General features: G+C 35.6%; 1 long non-coding RNA gene across 1 annotated transcript; it reads right to left on the bottom strand.

Moving 5' to 3' along the window:
* Positions 1 to 1,799: 1,799 nt before the first annotated feature.
* Positions 1,800 to 23,635, bottom strand: LOC110681003. Its single transcript, XR_002503057.1, has 3 exons — positions 23,359 to 23,635; positions 23,111 to 23,241; positions 1,800 to 1,977 (listed from the first exon to the last, which is right to left on the bottom strand). It is a non-coding gene; the product is annotated as an uncharacterized LOC110681003 (long non-coding RNA).
* Between the last annotated feature and the right edge of the window lie 304 nt (positions 23,636 to 23,939).

Below are 23,939 nucleotides of genomic sequence, written 5' to 3'. Positions count from 1 at the left end.
ATCAATAAAATTAGCAAATTATAAAAGGGCCTAACTGAAACCATGTTCAATTCAAAGGGCCTAACTGAAAGGCTAACTGGTTTGAAGATTCATAATGGGCCTATCTGCCGATGATGTTTTGAATTCAACAATTTTGACGAGTTGTTGTGTTATTTGAGATTAGAAACATAATGGGCCCAGCAACGACTTTAATGGGTGTCGAACACAGTATGAAACTAGTAAAATGCGAATGGGTTTTAAATTAGGAATTATAAATATGGTACGGAATCTTCAATTGAGAATTTTCAATGTTTACGTTTTGCAGATAGGCCCTTTTCAAATGTTACGCTAGAGTTTTGAAAATTCATGGAAAGTTACTGAATAATCTTTAGATTTTCAATTATAATTCAAGCGTGTGCTAGAGTAAGTGCGTAAGTTGCATAATCGATTTCTCTTCATCATCCTCTCTTCCGTGAAGAAGGGTGACAAGAGATGCGGGTTTGTTAGCAATTTTTCACTTGAGGACGCTAGGCAGCGATGCATCTGAGGTGAAAAAAATACTGATAAAATTGCGTCTTGTGCTTTTATTCACAGAGAGAGGAATCGATGGCAGAGAAATCGATCTTGCGACGTCTTAGTTGCGACTTACGCCCTTATTCTAAGACACGCTTGATATGTAGATTAAGCGACTGTCGAAGCACGCTTTGAGAAAAATTAAATTTTTTAATAATCTTGTTTTTGTTCATACGTCGTCTTGAAAGCTTATCCTAGAGTCTTGTTTCGTGTACCACCAAACGCAACGCACGGCACACACTTTCAATCGCGTGGAAACACTTCGGCCCTCACCAACACTTTTGAACGTACGGGTTGTGAAGTGCGAACCTGCTGCTGCTGCTAACACGTCTCTTCTTTCTCACACACGACAAAAAATCTTTTCCGTCGGTTCTTTGCGGTTTGAAAACTTCGATTTTCCTATCCCATAAAAAGTGGGCACCATCAAAACGGGAGCTTTTTTCTTGTTCCCAATCACTTACCGGACGAAAAATATTTCGTTTGAATTATGGCAAGAAATTTGAAGACTTTCTTCGCTGCAATTCTGCTTCCGACTGGCCCAAAAACATCCAAATCGATTCCGGCTGCTGTTTGTCCCGAAACTCACAGGGTTCCAATTTGCTTCCCTTCGCGCAATGCTCGGTCTGAATAAAGAGTAACTAAAAAGCGGCCTCAGCTTATGAATGGATTTACAATTTTCTCCTCTTTTTCACTACACTGCATCCAACGACGGTCACTTCTCACCGAAGAAAGATTCACGCTTCACAAACTCACGCCTTTTTTCGGTCTCACGGGAGACGGCGAACGAAAAAAAAAGCCTAGCCAAGAAGCAGGAAAGCGCCATTTCGCATTGAAATAGATTTTCATCACCGCACACTTGGATCATTTACGCAGTAGCACTTCGGTTTCAACCGCTTTCACACACCCTTGATCAGGCATCCACGCGGTTCAATTCGTGGATTAATCCACTCGAACACCCCAAAATTCTGCCGCAGAACGGAAATTTTTCACAAATTCACAAACTATCGGAAAAAACTGCGCAGCTTCTACGTCTATCCGATGGACTGAATCACACGAGTATGACGATTCTACACTTCTTCTGCTCACCAGGGGAATTATCGTCAGCCGCACTGTGACCGATGCCATCCTCACTCGCACGACGCCCGATTTGCGCTTCAATTCGGCGCACAGCGAGACGACGGAATGAGCGGCGTCCGTTCGAGAAACGAGAGCTTTTTTGGGGTGTGCGCGATCTAATTTTAAGGCGTCGCTTCACCAGGTGACGTGTGTGACAGGAGCGAAGCGGCCCAAAAACGGAAGCGGCGCTGAGCGGTAACGCCTGCCGCGTGACGAGGGCAGGCGTTATAATCGTTTCGTGGGTTACCAAATGTGACGATTGTGGTTTCGTTAGTTTCATGGCTACCGTCTGTTGGTGGCGATGTAGACCTGAAATGAGAAATGTGGAAATTTAAAATATTAATAAATACTAATTCATGAAAATATAACCGTTTTCAGTGAAATTGAAATTCTAACACCTGAAATGTAATTATCACTAGTCGAATAACAGCGTGACAAGCCTTACAAAATTATTGGAAGTCTTATACAAAACGCGTGACTAGGGGACGGAGTAAAAAAGTTCCAATAAGCATGATATAATTTGTGTACCACAGTGATACTACCACCCCAAAGTAAATATTGTAATGTCGGGCAGAAACAAACACCGGACTTTCACTATTCACTTAATTTATTACGATGGCTTAGTTTATACTTACAGAACGGTCGATCGGTAAAGAGACCGATCATGGGGACGCATGGTTTTTTATAGGGTGCAGAACAAAAGACATTGTTTTACAATCTATTGAGCGTGGAGAAAGTGTACAGGAAAATCTACGTTCAAGGTCATGACTACTTTTATACACTCTATTGCTAATTACCACAGTATACACTTGATGGATTCTGCAATGCTAATAGGGTTCACAACAGATATCATCGTAGTTCTCAAAAATGCGTTCCTATAAGCTTAGATGTTTGTAGGTAAATTGGCTACCTTATAGAAAATTTGAGTAGATAATGGTTTAATGTTTCCATGCCCACACAGTTACGGATCACCACAGTGACGGATCACTTTGGCGTTCAACATCGGATAAATCGCTCAAAACATAATCGTTGACGTAAAACACATTTTTTCCATGTTATACTATTTGTCTTCTACTATTTGTAATGTTAAGCACAATTTTCAATCGCTAAATAACGGTGTATTTGACAAATATTTAGTTGGTACCACACAGCTATCATTATATGGGCGTTTTCTGTTAGAAGTGCCGTCAGCATTCATAAGCTTCCGCAGGTGGTAAAATTTAAATGTTATAGCATAAAACATGCTCATTCGCTTCGATTCAGTATGAATTCATCTTTGGAAAACATTTTTCTTGATTGTTGATTCTAAATACCGAATATTAGCACTTCTAACTAGTGATCCATAATATGGACCAGGAAATGATTGTTTACCACGGTTATGGATCACTTACAAAGAATGTTTCCAGCTCTAAGCACTGCTATTTTTTGCAGTAATATGTGACACATTGCTAACTTTCATCAACTCATGAAATACAGATGCATTGGGTTGAAAATCTCTTGATTTTGCGCACTGATCCGTAATATGTCACAATTTGATCCATAATACGAAATTTGATCCATAATATGGTTTTCAGAAACCGATACAATTTTTATTTTTTATGCAGTTTTATGTAAATATTACACTCAATACAGTTTACCAACCGAAGTCCCAATTTAAAACGATTCGATTCGTACTTTTAAATTACAATTTTACGTTTTCCATGTCGTTTCATTGAATTTTATAGGTTGGACTCTACACTATTTGATCCATAACTGTGGGGTCATGGTATATATTAGGCAAATCAAAATAATAATCGGGTCCCAAAATGTTTGATGAAATCTTTTATTTATTTAATAACACGAAAGAGCATGTTGCTGCAACTACTTTAGCAATTTTGTCCGCGTAAATAGCGGCTATATACACGGCGTGTATATAGGGAAGGTTTATCACAAAAAATGCCTATCTTTGCTCAATGCAAATCTTTCACCATTCGAAAATATAGGGCTTTAGCTTTCCCGAACATTTTTTTTTATTTTAAATTTTTGTTCCTTAGAATATTTTTTTTTTCAATGTGATCAAAGTACAATACAGTTTTATTCCTCTTTAGTTCGATCAAAGCTTCTATTTAAAATACGAGTTCATAAAATAAAGTTATATTAGGTCTAATTTTATCAACGATAAAACTATCCTATGTGATTTTCAGGATTTAATGAGCCATAGGACACTTATTCGAGTTGATGTGCTGGAGGTTCGACAGATGGACACTTATTCGTACTGGAAAAGTATATCGATCCGAGCATACAACTGTTCCTTTACAAAGTTAGATTACATTTACTTTCTTCTTGTTCTTCTGTCTGGCATTACACCTCTGCTAGGATAGAGCCTGCTTCTCAGTTCAGAGTTTGTTGAACACATAGTTATTATTACTGGAGAGTTCCATTGCCAATCAATCATTAATCCATTTGAATGTTGTGTGAAAGAACCAATCAAGTTTTTGATAGTAGTCTGCCATCACAGACATTCCATGTTTTCTAGTTTATTGATGTCTAATGATGATTTTAAGCTATTTCATTTTTATTAATTTCAGTTTTGCATAGAAATATTCACAGTTTATGAAGGTGTTAGCAATACTGTTGGAATTGTCGGTATTAAACAATTCGTTGGTGTTAAGCCAGCATGTAAATTTTGAGTGTTAAAAATGTTGTGTGAGCTTCAGTGTGAACTGCTGAACTCATTTTTGAAATCGTACATCATTACAAAAATAGTTTTTTGCTCATAAAACCGTTTATTGTTGACTAACGTGCTTACTTCAAAGGGAAATTGCATACATTTAGGCGTTTTATGCAGATTTACAAATTTTGAAATTGCAATAAAATGATGATATACACGAGATGTAAGAATTTTTACATTATTTTCAGATTCAGGAGACCCAAATTTAGTAGATGGGGAAATTTTACATTCTAAAATATGCTTTATTACAGTGGTCACCAACTCACGGTTATGTGAGGCTCGCGGAGTAATTTTGAATATTGGAGTAGTGCGGCCCGCAAGTTGTAATTTCAAACGTTGAAAATTTATTTTCTGTAAAATCTCGCAAACGATTTTCTTAAAGTGTGGGCCACACTGGGTTAATCTTCAGATATTTTTCTTTCTCATGTGTTGAACAGTGGAATAGCTATTGAGAAACTAATATTTCAGACTGGTATAACTTGATGTCGCTGTTGATATCACTTAAAAAATTCAGATAAGGATGCGGAGATCATATTGCGAATGCTGTTATATGAATTATTATATGTGCATATAGCCGATTTTGCCATTATCTCTCTTCCCATGTCCAATTGTCTGTCCATTGAAAGCAATATATCAGGATTATTCTTGTGCAACTTGAAAAGATTCCCGCTCAGAGTTGCTTCACATGCTCATAAGCCTACTTTTGGTATACGGATCTAAAAAGCTAATGAACACTTTTTTAAGTGCCGAAGATGTACATACCAAATAAATAATGTCAATTTCACATCAAATCTCTACCAAAACCAAATAACGAACATGTCTTTTAATGTAATTAATCTTACGTTTCAAATATTTACTACTAAGAAATGACTAATGAATTATTTGTTAATATTTTGTTGCTTTTCAATGTTTTTTTAATCTCACAATTTGATTTTTTTATCGATGGATTTATAGATAAGGTACACCGGGGCAAATTGAAATAGGTGGAGCAAGATGGAATTGAAAGATCTGAATATGTCGCTAGTAAATGTTATAAGATTTTTCTTCCCTAAAAGTTTAATCCATCTGGTTACTTAATGGTTTTGTCGTTAAATTCTTCAATATTATAAAATTTCACTATGATACCTTGCCATTTCATCTTACCCCAGCTGTTTCAACTTGCCCCGGTGTTCTTTACTGAAATGTTGTTCAATAACTTAATAAATACAAGAACAATTTAATGTCGTTCCTCCCACACTTTGGGAAGTCATACCATATATATTAGAATGGCTGTTGTACCAATACTAATTCAATAGGATTTTATTGTATCAGCACCCTCACTTAAACTACTTATTAAATCAATATACAATGTTGCAAGTGCATTCATATCGAATTGAAGTATTTTCATTATTAAGTAAATTTCATTATTTTGTATATTCATTTTAGTTAGCTACAAGTATACTGGTGTGTTATAAATTCAATGAATATGTTTACCATTGGTGTTATTGTTAAAACTAACAACTTTGGAGGCACGTTGCTAACTTATTTGCAAATATTTGCAGCTAGAACCTTCACAGGTTCATTTTCTACTCAAACATGATCATCTGGTGGCTGAAGTTTGATTAAATGTGATTAAGAACATATTCAAAAACGTACTTCAAATAAAGTGATGTACTTACGGGAGTGAGTATATTTCTATCCTCAGTACTCACATAAATTCCGACTCCTAGAATTCAAAATAACACTCTAAAATGTATCGGAGGTGATAGATATATGTATATATGTACTAATGTTCAGTATCTAAATTGATTGAAGAATCAATTGATTCTAGATTGCGGAGACAATAAACAAAGTGCTGCAATCGATTAATTTTTAACGTATTTTTAACACATGAAAAATACAATCAATCATTCATAGCCCTACTATGCATATTATACCGGGAACGTCTATAATATTTAGGTTTTACACTCTTGAGATCGTAATCGATCCATGAAAACGTAAAGGAGTGACAACCAAGAAATTTTGTTTTTTCGAATTATGGCCTATGGGCGGTACCACTGTGCGTGATGGTGTAGGAAAGTTGGCGGTAAAACATCTCGATGGACTCTACACTAATTATAATGTTTGTTCCTATCTTAGGCTTTAGTGAAATCTAGCAATGATTTTGTTAGCTTCAAACTAATCTATCTGTTTGTGTTAAATAAGTTATAGTTTATTTTTTATCATTTTACTAGGTTGTTTATTGTTGTTTATTCTTGTTTTGTTATTCAACATCAAGCATAATATTGATGTTCGGTTCCACCTTGCTTTGCGCTGTGGCGAGTTATATTGATCATGAAAAAAATAATGATAATGACTGTACTAGTAGTGATTAGTCCGGTCTGTACCTTTCCGATGGATGTGTGCGGTAAGTAATGCCATTATTCTCTATTTTATTGAGTGATCCAGCTACAGTTATGTGAAAAATCTATTTTCAGATAATGGATAATGCATGACAGCCTCTCCAATGATTTTTGTGGCTAAAATGCTTGATCAATGTGACTCACAGCTGAAAAGTAAGTAGTGAATTCATAATGAATTTCTTCATTGAGAATCAAGCTAAAACACAAAACAGTGTGTTCACACAAGTTTCCGAGATTTTCGCCCCAATCCTGGATATAAAATACAATGCAAAAAATGGCTGCACATTTTGATTGATTGATTGATTGACTCTTTTTTATGGGGAAATTCAGCCCGAGGCTGGTTTATCCCCGTACATGCACATTTTGAACGGTCGATAAACTGCATTGTAATTTTAACATATTTTGATCGAAAATTCATGAAACAAAAATTAAGAAAAAGAAATATCAATCCACATTATACAACATAAAGGTTGTTTGATACAAACAACAAACTCGTTTATTTCAATCCAAGAATTGTTTATTCAAACTACAGTTTCCAGTTCGAAATAACCAAACCAGAGTGTTGGTTTTTTGAGAACTGTCAATGAAAAAATCATTTTTTTTGTTGTAGCTAATAAAAAAAGTTTCGATTTAATTGGACTCTCGCATAAACTGAACCTTCTACTTCGTCTCACGGTTCATGCACCAGTTTAAATCGCAAAATGATGCCGATAACTCAGGTTGGCGCTGCCTTGGAACAAGTAAGGTGTGGAGGGCTGACTGGACGGACTACGATGCGCGAAAAATAGTCCGCCTTAATCAGCAAAAACTATATGGAAACGCGCTTACCTGGTATACTGAAGGCGAAGTGAAGAGGTTCAAAGAGATCTGTGGAAATCATTTGCTGCTTCGACGCGCAAGAACGCTAGTGAACGCTAGAGGAATATGATATGACTGCGCTCGTTTGGCGTAAATGGAGCACGGATCAAAACGTTTGCTAGTAAATTAAATCCACAAATAGGGAATTTTATAATTAAATGAATTAACTTTTGTAACTTATCATAATTAAACTGATTTATTAATAAAACTGTTACCGTGATGAATCAAAAATCCGGACAGGGACCAATATCCGGACACTCTGTGAAATTCAATAATTTCAATGTTAAATTCCTTCCTAGGTGAGAATATTTATTCCTACTATTAATTTAACTATTGCTGATCATTGTAACATGAATCGACATCAGTTAGTCTTGTAAATCATTAACAAAAGACAAAACAAAAGTCGGTTCCGCTAGGACGCGTTTTGCTTTCAAAATTAACGATAACCAAAGAAATTCTACTCAATGCGCCATCGCGTTCGGCGATCATCACGCGTTTGTTACGTGCTTATCATATGTGATTTATGTTCTGTAGTGATTTGTTTGTATTTTGTTCTCGGTAAAGTAATAGTTTCGAAGAAATTAATGAAATGCATGTATTCTGTTGCTAGAAAAGACTGTCCGATATTATATGTGTGGTTTCGAATCCTGACACAGTGTTCAGCATACCAATTTTTCAAAGTTCAAAAAAAATACAACATCATAATGTTCGAAAACCTGGAAAACGCGTTGAATGTTGTACCGTTTGTGATTTAAATAGTATTAACTGAAAATGTTTGTAAATTATGTGTAATTATTGGGGGAAACGACGCACATATCACAAGTATCTTTTGAAGACTTCAAAACCTACGTTTTATGATGTTTCTGTATAATCCCACAGAGGAACAACATTATTTTTGCAAAATCCATGAATCTTTGTATCGTGATATCAAGGTATGTTTAATGGTTTTTTATTTTTTTTAAGAACAACTGCGATTTTTTGAATGTCCAGATTTTGATTCATGTGTCGCGGATTTATGGACACGACATGATGCAGAATTAACTCATTTTCATTAAATTCATTGTAAAATTTGGTGAAAATTATCAAGTTCTAACCTAAAAGCTATCATCCCAAAGTAATACATAATAAAATAACGATTAACCAATCGTATGCAAGCATTTGAATTATGTGTATCATCTTAGGTGTCCGGTTTTGATGCATCACAGTAATCAGTATTTTTGTTTTCTATATTATTTTATTGCTTTCTCCAGTTGATAACTACTTCAGAACATCTTTTATCATTAAATTGTGGTGGAGAATCCCTACTTTGTATTTGTTGGCGAAAATGAAAACTGTTTTCGATCGAAATGGCATTTGAATATAAACAAGAACAGGGGTGAATAATATTTTTGCTTGTTCAGCACTAATCTCTCTTTTAAATATCTATATTTTTCAACATTTTTATTACAATCATGAATAATTTATAATTCGTCAATCATATATTCCCTATTTCTGTTTGTCTTGTTTCCTGTATACATTTTTCCTCATAAATCGAGATAAAAAGATGTCGAGGAATATGATCAGTTGATCATGTAAGCTCAGGCTTTGATTAAACTTTCATCAGTTTGAATATTCACTCTTGTATAATTTTCAGAGTACTCTTGGCTTTATGTGACTCCATTTTGCTGGATTTGAAGAGCAGATTGTTCACTGTTAGATGATTTGACAGCAAATAAACAAATGATAATACTGATAATACTGACATCTAAATTAGAAAAAAAAAAATCAGATGGATTTTCCATCGAAAATTGAAATTCAAGGTAAAAGCAATATTCTCCGTCCCAACCTCACCTATCTAAAAATAATCTATCCAGCCCAATGTGAAACAAAACCAAAACAACGCCATTATGGGTTCCGGGCAATTCGATCGGATAAACCTTAAGTAACTGTTTGTAAAACGCCTCTAAAAACAGGGAATCTTCCCTAGAGTTCTTGATTACGATTCAATTATCAAGCACCAGTTCAATAAAATTTTTGTGAAATATTGTGTGCAACACTATCATCCAAAGAATTGCTGTTCCATTACTCGATATTTCCATGAGTCGATGGTCCCTCCAATATCGGACTCATGGAGGTTTCACTGTATCTAGATATTTTGTGCAAACACTATGGCTTACGTAAAACAAACTGTCTCCTTGTGGATCACTTGTCAATGCCGGTATATAAAAAATCGACAAGGCATATTTGATAAAATCTCAAACCATATTACTTAGAACAGACAGAAAGCGAGGATGTGAAAGAGGAGCGTACGCGTTGAAGGTCTCTCCATGCATGTTGTATGAAAATCGCGCTTACCTGGCATACTGAAGCGATGCGAAGAGGGATGGAAAGTGTGGTCAAGCGTGAAAGCAGTTCGGTGTGGTGCTTCGACGCGCGGAAAACGCTTGAAGATAATTTGAACTATTATTGGTAGCACTAATATTGCGCGTGAATTTCGAACTGATGAAAACAGTTGGGAGTAAACTAAATTAACAAACACAAAAGAAAAGTTCTTTTTATATTTGAAAAAAAAAATGTGTGCTTTGTACCACTGAACTGATCTTATACATTAAATTCCCCAAAGCAAAATTATCACTCGGCCATTCCGTAGGAAAAAAAGGAAAACCACAATGTTCCATGACTTATAAATAAGAGAGTCGATTTGTTATCAATCATTAAAACCATAGCTTTTACTTCAATAAAACGGGAAATTGCTCTCAAATTTGATCGATTATTACCCGTTTCGGAAAATCAATATTTACTTAAAAATTAACTGCAATTGGAACCATTCGTGATCTTGTTTATAATATCGATGATTCAAGTTTAGAAAAGATTCCCATAACCATTTAAAGTACTCGTAGAAAAGGTATGCAATTAACATACTATTTCATTCCATAGATACAAACATGATATTATAATCTATAACTAGTGTATTGTTTAAACTTCCAGTCGTCGCGCGGTTCACCACCGTCAAACCACTAAACTGCTGTTGAGGACGAAAAGCGAGTTTTTTTTTTTCAAAAAGTGTTGTACAAAATACATAGCGCGACGACTGAAGTGTTAAGTGAATTTAAAGAAATTTTTCGTTCATAACAGCAGAAGTTTAATAATTTAATTTTTGATTGGAAAAAGGCATTTTAATTTCAAAATTCTCGAAAATTATAACTTTTTTTGAAAAAAATATTCGGTAGGCTTTGATAGATATCATTTTTTTAATTTCTTTATTTGTATCATTTCAAACATTACATTCATTTCTTCTGTGTGTTCTGTGTTATTAGACAACACTAGCATCCTAATTCTGTAAAACAAATTTAAGATTTTATTAACAACATATTACATTTCATTTGCTGTAGCAGTTCAGATTTTTAACAGGTGAGTTGATTTCCAACCTGCTTATAAGAGAAAAAACACGTTTTTCAATTTTACTTAACTTAACTTAACCTAAAATATAACGCATTAATCGTGGCAATAGAAGATTGTAACGTTTTTGGCCTGAAATTATCAATTATTTTATTTGACATTTGTTCCAATATTTCAACATTGGATATTTTATGTAACACATTAGTACTATACAAGGGAGGAAGCTTCAGAATCATTTTCAAAATTTTATTTTGAATTCTCTGAAGAGCTTTTTTAAAGACAATTTACACCGTCTTCAGCCATAGGCTTGCACAGACTGAACATAACTAACATTAGACAACGGGACACACGGAAACAACCAGTGGACCAGTGAAGAATTTTTCGTTTGACGAAAAGTTTTCTCCGACTGGGGCGGGAATCGAACCACACTCCATAGCACAATACGCCTAAACGACTGGACGCCGCTAACCGCACGGCTACGAAGCCCACATTTCCTGGTTTACAATCACAAACAGCTAGTCCATATTGATACAGCATACAGGCATGGTTGGTCTGAAAATTTGTTTGCATATCAAAAGCTTGTTCTTAAGACAAAGTTTTGATTTTCTATTAATAATGGGATAGAGACATTTTACATATTTTGTTACATTTGACTTGAATGACCTCAATGTGATTTTTGAAAGTTAAATTCTTATCTTGCATGAGCCCTAGATAATTACCTTCATCTGGACAAATTTATTGGAACCCCTCTCATCGTGTCAACATGTCTACTTGAAGGTTTCAAATAAAGAGCTTTTGGTTTACGTGGGAATATTATTAGTTGAGTTTTGGAAGCATAAGGAGAAATCTTCCATTTTTGCAAGTATGAAGAAAAAATATCCAAACTTTTTTGCAATCGACTTACAGATGACACGCAGGCTTCGTCTTTTGGCGGAGAGGCCTGTGTCATCGCAAACAAAGATTTTTGACATCCCTGACTCTGGTAAGTCAGATGTGAAAATATTGTATAATATTGGTCCCAAATGCTGCCTTGGGGAAACACCAGCTCTTACAGGAAGTCTGTTTAGACTTGAAGTTCTGATAATTAACTTTAAATGTACGGTTTGACAGATAACTTTGAATTATCCTAACAATGTGTGTTTGAAATTTTTTTTTTTAATTTTACGATCAAGCCTTCAGTGCCAAACACTGTCGAATGCTTTTTCTATATCTAGATATGCAAGACCAGTAGAATAGCCTTCAGATTTTTTGGAATGAATCACTTTTTTTATACACGTAAAAGTTGATGAGTGGTCGAATGTCCATTTCGGAATCCGAACTGTTTATTGTCAAAAAATGAATGTTCGTTGATGTGGGCCATCATTCTGTTCAAATGACTTTTTCAAAAAGTTTACTGATGGAGGAAAGCAAACTGATTGGACGATAGCTAGAAGCTTCTGCAGGATTTGTGTCTGGTTTCAAAATTGGTACAACCCTAGCATTTTTTCATTTGTCAGGAAAATATGCTAATTGAAAACATTTGTTAAAAATATACTTTCTTGAAGTTTCTTGATGAGGATGTAAAAAATTCCATCATCGCCAGGAAGCTTTCATAATTTTTCAATAATAGTTCTCATTTCTTCCAAATCAGTATCCCAGGAATTTCGAAAACGTTCTCTTGATTGAGAATATTTTTCGAAGTCCTGAGTAACTTGATTTTCTATTGGACTAGTAAGTCCTTAATTAAAATTGTGCGCGCTTTCAAACTGCATAGAAGTTTTCTTGTTCCAATGCCGGTATTGGCTTCTGAGGTTTTTTTTTTAATTTTAGATAATTTCCAAAAATGCTTAGAGCCAAGGTACAATTGAGAAATTTTATTTTCAAAATTTTTGTTTCTTAATTGAGAAAAACGTTTCTAGATTTCTTATTTATTCTGTTATATTTTTCTCCAATTTTTATGTTGTTCCGCCCACGCAGTTACGGATCACCCACAGTGACGGATCACTTTGGCGGTTCAACATCGGATAAATCGCTCAAAACATAATCGTTGACGTAAAACACATTTTTTCCATGTTATACTATTGTCTTCTACTATTTGTAAATGTTAAGCACAATTTTCAATCGCTAAATAACGGTGTATTTGACAAATATTTAGTTGGTACCACACAGCTATCATTATATTGGTCGTTTTCTGTAAGAAGTGCCGTCAGCATTCATAAGCTCCCACAGGTGGTAAAATTCAAATGTTATAGCATAAAAACATGCTCGTTCGCTCGATTCAGTATGAATTCATCATTGGAAAACATTTTTCTTGATTGTTGATTCTAAATACCAAATATTAGCACTTCTAACTAGTGATCCATATATGGACCAGGAAATGGATTGTTTACTACGGTTATGGATCACATCCAAAGAATGTAGATTTCTTACGCACCGCCATCGAGAAGCAGTCTTCCTGCTTGATGAGAAATGATTTTAACAAACTTGATACATTCTACAGAGTCGCCTTTACAGGCCTCTGTTGATGCGAATGGGACATGGGAAGGAGAAGAAACGAATAGAGGCAGCCGTGCGCGCTCTCCTCTCCGGTCGCAGGCGCATGCTGTTGCCGAAGCACAAAAATCAATGAAAACACGGAGCGCATTGAAACTCTTTCGAAACCTCTTCCAGTATGCCATACCATTTTTACCTCTTCTCTTCTCTTTTCGCCAACACTTCACTTCACTTCTCTTCTCTTTCGGTATGCCATCAGCCTAAGCGGAGAAGGAAGCAAAAATCAACCGCAATAACACAGCTGACAACGGAATGAATCATCATCCAAGCGACAGTCGAAATCGGAAATAGTGCGGGTCGACTGGATGGAGACTTCATAGCGGCAGGCGGTCACAGCTTCTACCACCGGACCGAGTACTTTTGGCAGCAACAAAGGAGAGATTTTCCAGACCACCACAGTGCTCATCATCAGGAACAACCGGCTGCTCAACGGCCCATACAGTTTCAACGAGGAGAAATTTTGAATCCCAGCCGGACATGCGTCGAAAATCAGCAACCTACGCCATGGCAGGCAGTCACAAAGGATTTCTCCCGGATGCTCATCAAATTCAAGCTGCATCATGTGAAGCGTGCCATGCCTCAAACATTCGTGTTTTCGGCGCAATCGACGCACTCCTTAGAGGTAGGACTCAACTTAACGCACTCTATAGAGGTAGGACAAGATAGAAGTTTACTGTACTTGACACATTCCTCATACAGTTGAAGAGGTAAGAGACAGCCAAGAATCAGGTATTCCAATTGACTCAACCCAGAACACTTCTACAAATTCAACACAAAATTGGAACAGAAATCGTAGTATATTGCCAAAATTTCAACCGAATGAAAAGTTCGTTGACGATAAGAGAAATTCATAACAAAATTTTGAGTTGTTCCTTCCCAATAATTTTAGCAAATGAAACAATTTGGGATGAAGGAGTTAGGAGTGAAGAAGTGTTTGGGTGTAACTACAATGTTTACAGAGATGACCGGAATTTTGAAACGTCTGAAAAGAAGTCAGGGGGTGGAGTTCTAGTTGCTGTTTCAATTCAATTTAATTCGGAAATTATCAGCACTGAAAAAATGTGAAGAATTCGAACATGTTTGGGTGAAAATACTTGTGGAAGGCGAAACACATGTGTTTGGCCTCGGTATACTTTTCCCCCAAATAATGCTCGTAAAAACTCTTATGAAAATTTTTCCAAATCGCTGACGAAATCATGTCTAGGCTCTCTCCAGAAGTAAAAGTTCACATATTCGGAGATTTTTAATCAAAGAAGCATTGGACTTTATTTCAGACGCTGACAATGAGTGTATCTTGCTTCCAATCGTTTGGTGATAACGAAACATTGCAATTTTTATTTGACAAAATCGCTAGCTTAGGCCTCAATCAAGTTAACCACATTAAAAATAAGCAAAATAACTATTTAGATTTTTTATTAACGAATATGTATTAGGACTTCTGTTTGTCTGAATCACTAACCCCCATTATGGAAAAATGAAGCATTCCATACGGCAATTGAGCTCTCAATTTTTGTACACAAGAATAACAGACCTGATGACTGCGTATATGAAGAAGTTTTTCAATATCATTCGGCAAATTATGAAAATATTAGGGAAAGGTTAAATAGGATAGATTGGCAAACGATTTTAAGAAGCGAAAGAAATGTCGAAGCCTCAGTCGACGTATTTTACAAATTGTTATTTGAAATTATTCTTGACGAGGTTCCATTAAAAATAATAAGACGAAGAAACCATTCCAAGACTCCCAGTGTGGTACAATGAACAAATAAAAAATTTAAAAAACCGCAAGCAGAAAGCACATAAAAATACAAAAGAAATAACAATAACGAAAACTTAACAAGCTATCTATCAATTTGTGAATCAACTTAATCAAGCCATAGATAACGCATATGAGAATTACAACTTAAAAACTGAAAATTAAATAAAATCTTGCCCAAAAAATTTCTTTTATTACGTCAAAACAAAACTGAAGTCAGATAATTTTCCCTCGATAATGCATCTTGACAAAAAACGTTGGTGATAGCTCCGAAAAAATTTGCAATCTTTTTTGCATTTTTCTTCCAAGAAATCTATACTACTTTTTAATGATGAAGACCGCGATTGCAATTACTTTGATTTCTTACCAGAATATACTAGAGACATTGAAGTCAGTCATATCAACGTTGAGGACGTCATGGAAGGCTTGGAATAACTTAGATGTTTCAAAGGTTCTGGACCAGATGGAATTCCACCATTATTCATGCAGAGCTTAGCTGTAGAACTTACAACTCCATTGTTTTGGCTTTTTAAATATGTCATTAGAGTCTGGTATTTTTCCAAAAGCATGGAAAAGCTCATACCTGGTACCCATCTTTAAAAATGGAAAAAAATCTGACATAAGGAATTATCGTGATATTGCCATTATTTCTTGTATTCCTAAACTATTCGAAGCAATCATTAATGAAAAACTATTCAATCAAATTAAAAGCAGAATAACAAATGCTCAACATGGATTCTTTAAAGGACGTTCAACAAATACAAATCTAATAGAATTTGTCAATTACTCACTCACTGCAATGGATAATGGTCACCATGTAGTGGCACTTTATACTGACTTCAGTAAAGCATTTGACCGCGTTGATATACCTATGCTATTATTCAAATTACAAAAACTAGGAATAGAGTCTAATCTTCTGAAATGGATTGAGTCCTACTTAACCAACCGTCAACAAATAGTTAGATTCAAAGGAAGTAAATCGAATCCCATTCAAGTCACCTCTGGAGTCCCTCAAGGTTCCCATTTGGGCCCTCTTCTCTTCATACTGTTTGTCAACGACATCTCTTTGATCCTTAAACACATAAAAGTGCTGATTTACGCTGATGATATGAAACTTTATTAAGAAATTATTAATAAAGAGGACATAAATATATTCCAAAATGAAAAAAAGTCTTCTACACCTGGTGTAATAAATCTCAGCTGCAATGGAATGTAAAAAATGTAACTTAATAGCTTTTAGTAGAAAACGAGACACACCAAACGTTACAATCACCCTGGGAAATCAGACAGTGGTAAAATGTGACAGAGTCAGAGACTTAGGTGTCATCTTAGATTCAAAACTAACATTCATTGATCATTATAATACAATCATCAACAGAGCAAATAACATGCTTGGATTCATAAAACGGTTTAGTTATAGTTTCCATGACCCGTACACAATTAAAACGTTATATACTGCTTATGTAAGGTCAATACTTGAATATTGTAGTGTAGTTTGGTCTCCTTTTTCAATAACACATGAAGAACGGATAGAATCAGTACAAAAACAATTCCTACTGTTTGCCCTACGTGAATTAGGTTGGACAAGATTTCCTCTACCTTCTTATAAAGCCCGCTGCATGCTTATCAACATACAAACTCTAAAAGTGCGTCGTGAATTCGCAATGGTGTCCTTCGTAAATGATATTGTTTCACATCGTATTGACTCCGCAGAACTCTAAGCAAAACTAAATTTTTATGCACCCTTCCGACAACTGCGAAACCGGAATATATTCCTTACATGCCATCATCGTACTAACTATGCCAAATATGGGCCTCTTAATCAAATGATGGCAACATATAATAAACATTGCGCAAGTATTGACTTCACAACGACAAAAACCAAATTGAAGCGATATTTCAATTCAGTTCGATGATTGTAAACTCGTTATGTAACTTTATAATTCCTGTTAGAAATAAGAAAAATATGTAAAATTAGTGTGTAATGAAACGGTCTACTAATGATTGACGACAAATAAATAAATAAATAAATAAATAAATAAATAAATAATAAATAAATAAATAAACATCAACATAATATTTTAGTTTGGTTCAACCAAGTGACATTGTCACAGCAAACTTATATTTTGTTTGTGCAATTTTCAATGTAGAATTTAAGTTGAAATAAACTAGATTTTGTTTGCCTTTAACCTTCGGGCTGTCGCGCTGTTGTACTTTGTACAACAGTTGTGATTTATATGCTATCATTTTGCCACAAAGATATCTATCGACACCAAACCAAAATGTATTCCTTAAAAATCCTCTTAAGAACAATACTCGATAGTTTTTGTTTACAGCATGGTCCTTTATAATACGATAAAATCAACAAATGTACATGGATCGCATAATAATGAACGCACTATGTACGGTTCGAGAAACCACAGTTTGAAATCGTCATATCTCAAAATCCAAATAATATAGAAACTTGGGGTCTTTAGTAAAGTAGTTCTGGAGGTGAAGCGCTAATCTGATGGTACCTCATTTAATTCGGAATTTGACCGCTAGGTGGCACTAGTGGGCATGGAAGTTTTACTTTTGTTTTGCAGATATTTCAGGATCCTGACCATTTAGAAGGATGTCTTCTTCGGCAAAGTTGTTTAGTAAGTTAAGGACTATCTTTTTTCGAGCTAATTGATTCAAAGTTTTTCCACTTGGCGGCGCTAGTGAGCATAAAACTTTTGTTTGGAGCCTGACCACTTTGAAAGATAGTGTCTTGGGCAAAGTAGTTCAGTAGCCCAAGGGCTATCATTATTTGAGCCAAATAAATAGGATATTTTGCCACAAGGCGGCGCTAGTGAGCATGAAATTTTAGTTTTGCGGATACTGCAGGATCTTGGCTTTTTAGACAGGCACCTTCGGCAAAGTTGTTCAGAAGCTCAGGGACTATCGTTATTTTACAAAATCTCGAACTTAAAGGATTAAACAAAGAAAGAATTTGAGCTACTGAACAACTCTGCCATCTCTCTAGACGATCAGACTCCTGAGATATTTGCGAAACAATTTTTTTTATGCTCACTAGCGCCGCATAGTGACAAAATTTTGTATCAACTGGCTCAAACAATGATAGTCCTTGAGTTACCGAGCAACTTGGCCGAAGACGCCATCTTTCTAAGTGGTCAGGATCCTGAGATCTGAGAAACAAAAGTTTCATGCTCACTTGCGCCGCCTAGTGGCAAAATCCCAAATTTCTTGGCTATGATAATGATAGCCCTTAAGCTACTGAACAATTTTGCCGAAGGCGTCATCTTTTCTAAGTGGTCAGACGCTTTGGGATATTCGCAAAATCAAGGGTGTTGTACAAAGTACAACGCGCGACTACTCGCGTTACAAAAATTCGCGCGACGACTGAAAGGTTAACAAACTTTTTTCTCCGTGTAGGCTTTATACTTTTATAAAGTTTACAGTTAGGACATGAGGTAGAAATATCCGTTTCCCATCCCAGGAAACGGAAAAGGACTACAAAACGGAGTGCGCATAAACATTCTTAGCCACTCCCCAAAGTTTTTGTCTACGTACCCCCGGTTTGCCCCCGTTTCTTCCTCAAAAATTTGAAAATTTTCGTTAATCATGTTATTTATACGTGAATAATCTGATTGCCGTAAATGTTTGAACTATCTTAAAACCCACGTCTGCACAGTGGGCCTGGCCATTTTAATATCTGTATGATATTTCAGATATACCTCAAATATTAATACTGACAAGCAAGTACCAGAAGATGTTCCGGTATTTCCAGGATACTTTTCATTATTGGCTGTGCAAGCACTTAGAATAGAATAGAATAGATATTTGTGAAGTTTCAAATATATTGGGACTTTTGAACAGCTAATTGATGGAGTATCAGGGATGGTACACAAATTATGTCACGCTTAATTTCAAATTTTTCGAACACCTTCCACACTTGTCTTGTCACACTTTTTGTATCCTCCGAAAGTTTTTGGACCGTGACATAATTTTGTGCTTGACCCCTCAGTAGCATCAACATTCTTTCAGTTGGACTCAGCATTTAGTCAATTTAGATATTCAGAGCATACGAATTCCCGTAGAAATAAAACTTTGATTTTTTAAGATAACTGAGAAAAAAAAAAACCTGAAAAATGCTATCTGAGTATTCAGCTTTCGGTGGAGGCATATGAGTTCCTGTAAATATTTTTAACAATTTCGAGATTTGTAATTTACGACGTAATGCTAAAATTGAGAATTTTCCACCCCTCCCCCACGATCTCCGTATGAAAGCAGAAATCATTTTTTGTATGATTTGTTACACATGTTCCCTCCATCTAAAACGCTACGTAATTTGTGAGCTACACTTAGAAGAATGGCGCGAGAGCTTCTAAAAAAAATACCTTCAAGTTTGCAAGTTTGACGAACATTAGAAGAACACAACAGTTGTGAATACAACTGTCGACCAATTTGAAGTATGTCAATGGTTTTTCATTTTCCTCGAAATATAACGCAATTTTATGAATCCTAGTGGAAATTTCGCTCTCAATAAGTAATTTGAAAAAAAAAATATTCCTCCGAGATTTTTCTTCAAGAATTCCTTAGGGCATTTCCATAGCAAATTTCTCCGTGGATTTCGTCCAAAAATGCCTTCGGGAATTTTTTCAAAAAGTTTATTCGTAGGTTTCGCCCAGGAATATCTTTGGGATTTGCACCAGGAAATTCTCCGGAGATTTCCTCAAGAATTTCCATCTGGGGAATTTCTTAACGATTTCCTCCGGGAATTTCAAGGTGTGAAGTGAAAAGTCTGAAGAAATTCGACGAAATCGATCGAAAGGTAGACCAGTGGTCCGCGACAGTGACATTTTTGGAACCTGTATGACTTCGACTATGGGCAAACTTGGCTTGATCGACAAACTGGCACTTCTCGGATCGTGGAATTTCGAGAGAGAGTTTGTGGATTGCACACTTCACTTATGGATGGCTTTTTTCGACTGTGCTAAGATATAATTTCTGTGGTTTTGTTGTAAGTGTGTTCATGAACAAGTTAGGTAGATGAAAGGTATGTATGTTTGTATTTAATTCCAATTTACTAATTGTTTTAAGTTTTGTTTGTAGGTAATTACAAATCTCAACACAAGAATTCATCTGGGGATTTTTACCAATAACTCCTCCGAAGATTTTCTCCAGAAATTCCTCAGGGGATTATTCCCAGCATCCGGTGATTTCGTCGAAGAATTCTTCCGAGAATTTCCTCCAGAAGCTCCTCTGGCGGTTTGCTCCAGGAATTCCTCTGGAGTTTTTTTTTTCATGAATTTCTCCGGGAATTTCTCCCAAGGACCCCTCCTGGGATTTTTCACCAGGAATTCGTCAGGGTATGTTTTATGGCAATTTCTCCAGGAATTTCGTCTAGGAATTGCGATGGAATTTTCATTCAGAAATTCATCCGGGGATTCCTCCAGGAATTGCTCAGAGTTCCTACAGGATTTTTCCTGATTTCTCCCATGAATTCTTCCGCAGTTCCTTCAGCAATTTCTTCCGTTCCTTAAGCAATTCGTCTGAAGTTCTGCAAGGAATTCCTCAAGGGTCCCTCCAGCAATTTCTTCAGAATTCCGCCGGGAATTCCTCCAGAGTTCATGCGGGAATTCCTTCAGGGTTACTCCGGGCATTCTTCCGAAAATTTCTTCAGAGCTCCTCCACGATTAGCTTCGGAGTTTCTTAAAGAATTCCTTCGGAATTTCTCCAACAGTTAATCCAAAAATTCCTCTGATATTGCTTTGGAGATCCTCCAGAAATTTAGAAAGATTGCCTACGGAATTTCCTCCATAGTTGCTTCAGGAATTACTCCGGTGATTCTCTGAAAAATATTCCACAGTTTCAAATGGCTCGATAGTTTAGTTTCTTAAAGTGCTCGTTCCAGCATGTATATCTTGGAGATATGAACCCAGGGTGACCATGCAAACATTAAATAATTGTTATTTTCCATGAAATTGTTCAGTCAGAGTGAACCAAATTCACTGAACGTTGTTCCTTGGGTTCAGTCAGAGTAGGACCAAGTGCGCTTAGTTCATCAAAAAATTCGTTTCGATAATGTTTTTCCATGACTATTATTTTACATTATATTGTTTGAAAGTTACCCAAAGAAGGTGTGCAAATATGAACCAAAATTTTTACAAGTAAAAAATTGCAAGCCCGTTCTTCTCAAACTATGAAAAATGTCACTTGGTCAACTCTGACTTAACGTTTGCTATGGACCAATGCACGGAGTTCATTATTTTGACGTTTGAGCGGTGCCGTGTTATTTATGTAGCCATGGAAACCAATGAATTCGGCACCGCTCAAACGTCAAATTTAGTGAACTCGTGCATCGGTCCATAGTAGCTCGTCTGTACTAATGTTTTTCTGTTAGTTAAAGTTTTGCGTGTTTCGAGTTTTATGTATGTTTTTGCCTTATATTTCGCCACGCCTGCTAAGACTTCGATATGTAATCAGATTAAAAACTGTAAATCTTCATGTTAATTAAATTCATTTCAAATTATTAGGAAGGATGCACCTGAGAAGAAAAGAAATCGCCTATCTCGATGCGTGGGAATCTTCTTATCATAAATGGTCAAGAAAATATATTTTCTTCAATCGCAGAACGCAGTTGAAAGAAATTTCATTACAAATGGAGCAAATGCTGCAAGAAAACTTGTGTTTTTTACTTTTTCCCTAACTTTTCCGGTTTCATTTAATTTTTTTTTAAAATTAAAATAATATTTTACAATTTTTTACAACTTTTCTTTTCTAAAACTGGGTTCTTGAACTTTTCTGTACAATTTGGCGAAATACGGTTTAACCGCTCTTTTTGATCTATTGCCACAGATAAACGAAGCTTAAAGAAGCATTATTTACTCGCTTGACATATTTTTGAGACTAATGCTTATTGAACGGAACAAACCGGAAATGTATACATTTTTAAGTTATCATTGTTTGAATAAGGTTCGTAACAGCCCTGACAAAACATTGGATTTTAAATTTATTTACAAATTTCAAAAATTTTGCCACATGGCAACACTTTGATTTGTTTTGATTTTTACCACCGTTCAGTATCACCTCGCAGAAAGCAATTACGCCGCACCGGAGTTGTGGTCGTACAGCTGATCGGGTGAACCATATTTTATGTAGAATGAATCCCATGAACAGATGAACCAGCGAATGGCATGCCAAACAAAATGCATCAAACAAAAATCAAAACAAAAATATAATCCACTGGCTGCTTTTCCCAGAAAGTAATGACAGTTTGATTCTGGCGATAAGAATTGCATGATATTTTTTAAATTTAGTTCGATCCATGCCTATAGTGCGTCATGAACAAATTTCGTCCTAACGCTGTCTGTTGCACTGTGATTCAACTTCTTTTTTTAAAATTTGACAGGCTACCTACGTCACCACATGAACTGGCCATCGAGGCTGTCAAAATGAGGTCAATATCAAGCGAGTTTGATCTCGATAGAAAAATGATCGACCTCAATTGTTACTTCGTGGGGTATTGCATTTTTGTTAGATTTTTGATTGAATCAAGAATCTATTATAGTTAATTTGAAAGGTTTTATGCTATCAGACATGACTACGAAAAGAAGCTCATCATAAATAGAAATTGTAACGATACAATGCGATAAAAACTCAACATGTATCGAAATGCATTTTTGTAATGAATTTATTGGGAAAATCATTATAATTCAACAAATCTTTCCGGGACTCAGTTATATTTAGTTATATTTTACTAACAGTGACAAAAACTGTATTGAAAAACAATATATAAACTACTGCATATTTAAAAATTAAACAATTACCCAATACTCTTACCTTACGTTATGCGACTCGAAGATTACATTTTAACCATTTCCAGCATTGTAAATCCCACATTTTTTCAAATATCTTTGGAAAATGGAAATTATTACAGGCCTTGGCACATCGACACATAGAACCACGTTTATCTGAAAATAAAAACATAATTAGTTGTCAAATAGTTCGAAACGTATTATAGTTATGCTATAAAAACAAGTATTTAGAAGTTTTGTTGATTTTTTGCACATTAGTTTCAAAAATCTTACATTTTCTGAACACTACCAAAACATTGACCTGTCAAATTGTCCATTACTCGCTTGGCCATAACATTAGAAATTTAAGTCACCAACTTTATAATAATAACTTTTACACAACTTGTCACACATTAAAGTATTAAAACTCCATAAAATGTCCCAAATTTTCAACAATTAAAACCGACCGACGTTTCACGTAGAAGGGGAAAAGCTAGTGAAAGTGATTGGATTTCAAAGATCGACGACGTACGCGGATGGAAACTGCTACATGACTGATTGCATGAACCAAAAACTTTTCTGGCAGTCAGTGGATGAATGCTATACTGTCGGCTTGGGCCACGGTCACTGTTTGGCTGTCTTGCAGCGTGCGTTTCGATGGATGAAGGTAGGAGGAGCCGGAGAGATCAATGTTTTGAAACACCATTTACACCGTCGATGGAAGTTTGCGCGTGCAGGCTGGATTGCATTCCCAATTCGGTTTTCATACGAAAATGGTCATTAATGTCTATGACATTATTTGGCGGGATGCATGTTTTATAAGTCTAAAAGATTTTCATTCACAATTAATTCACATTTTTTTAATTTAAACATAT

Source organism: Aedes aegypti, unplaced genomic scaffold (assembly GCF_002204515.2).
Source record: "Aedes aegypti strain LVP_AGWG unplaced genomic scaffold, AaegL5.0 Primary Assembly AGWG_AaegL5_hic_scaff_230_PBJ_arrow, whole genome shotgun sequence".
Classification (NCBI taxonomy): Eukaryota; Metazoa; Arthropoda; class Insecta; order Diptera; family Culicidae; genus Aedes; species Aedes aegypti.
Note: the sequence above shows the minus strand (reverse complement) of the source record. Positions and strands in the feature narration are given on the sequence as shown.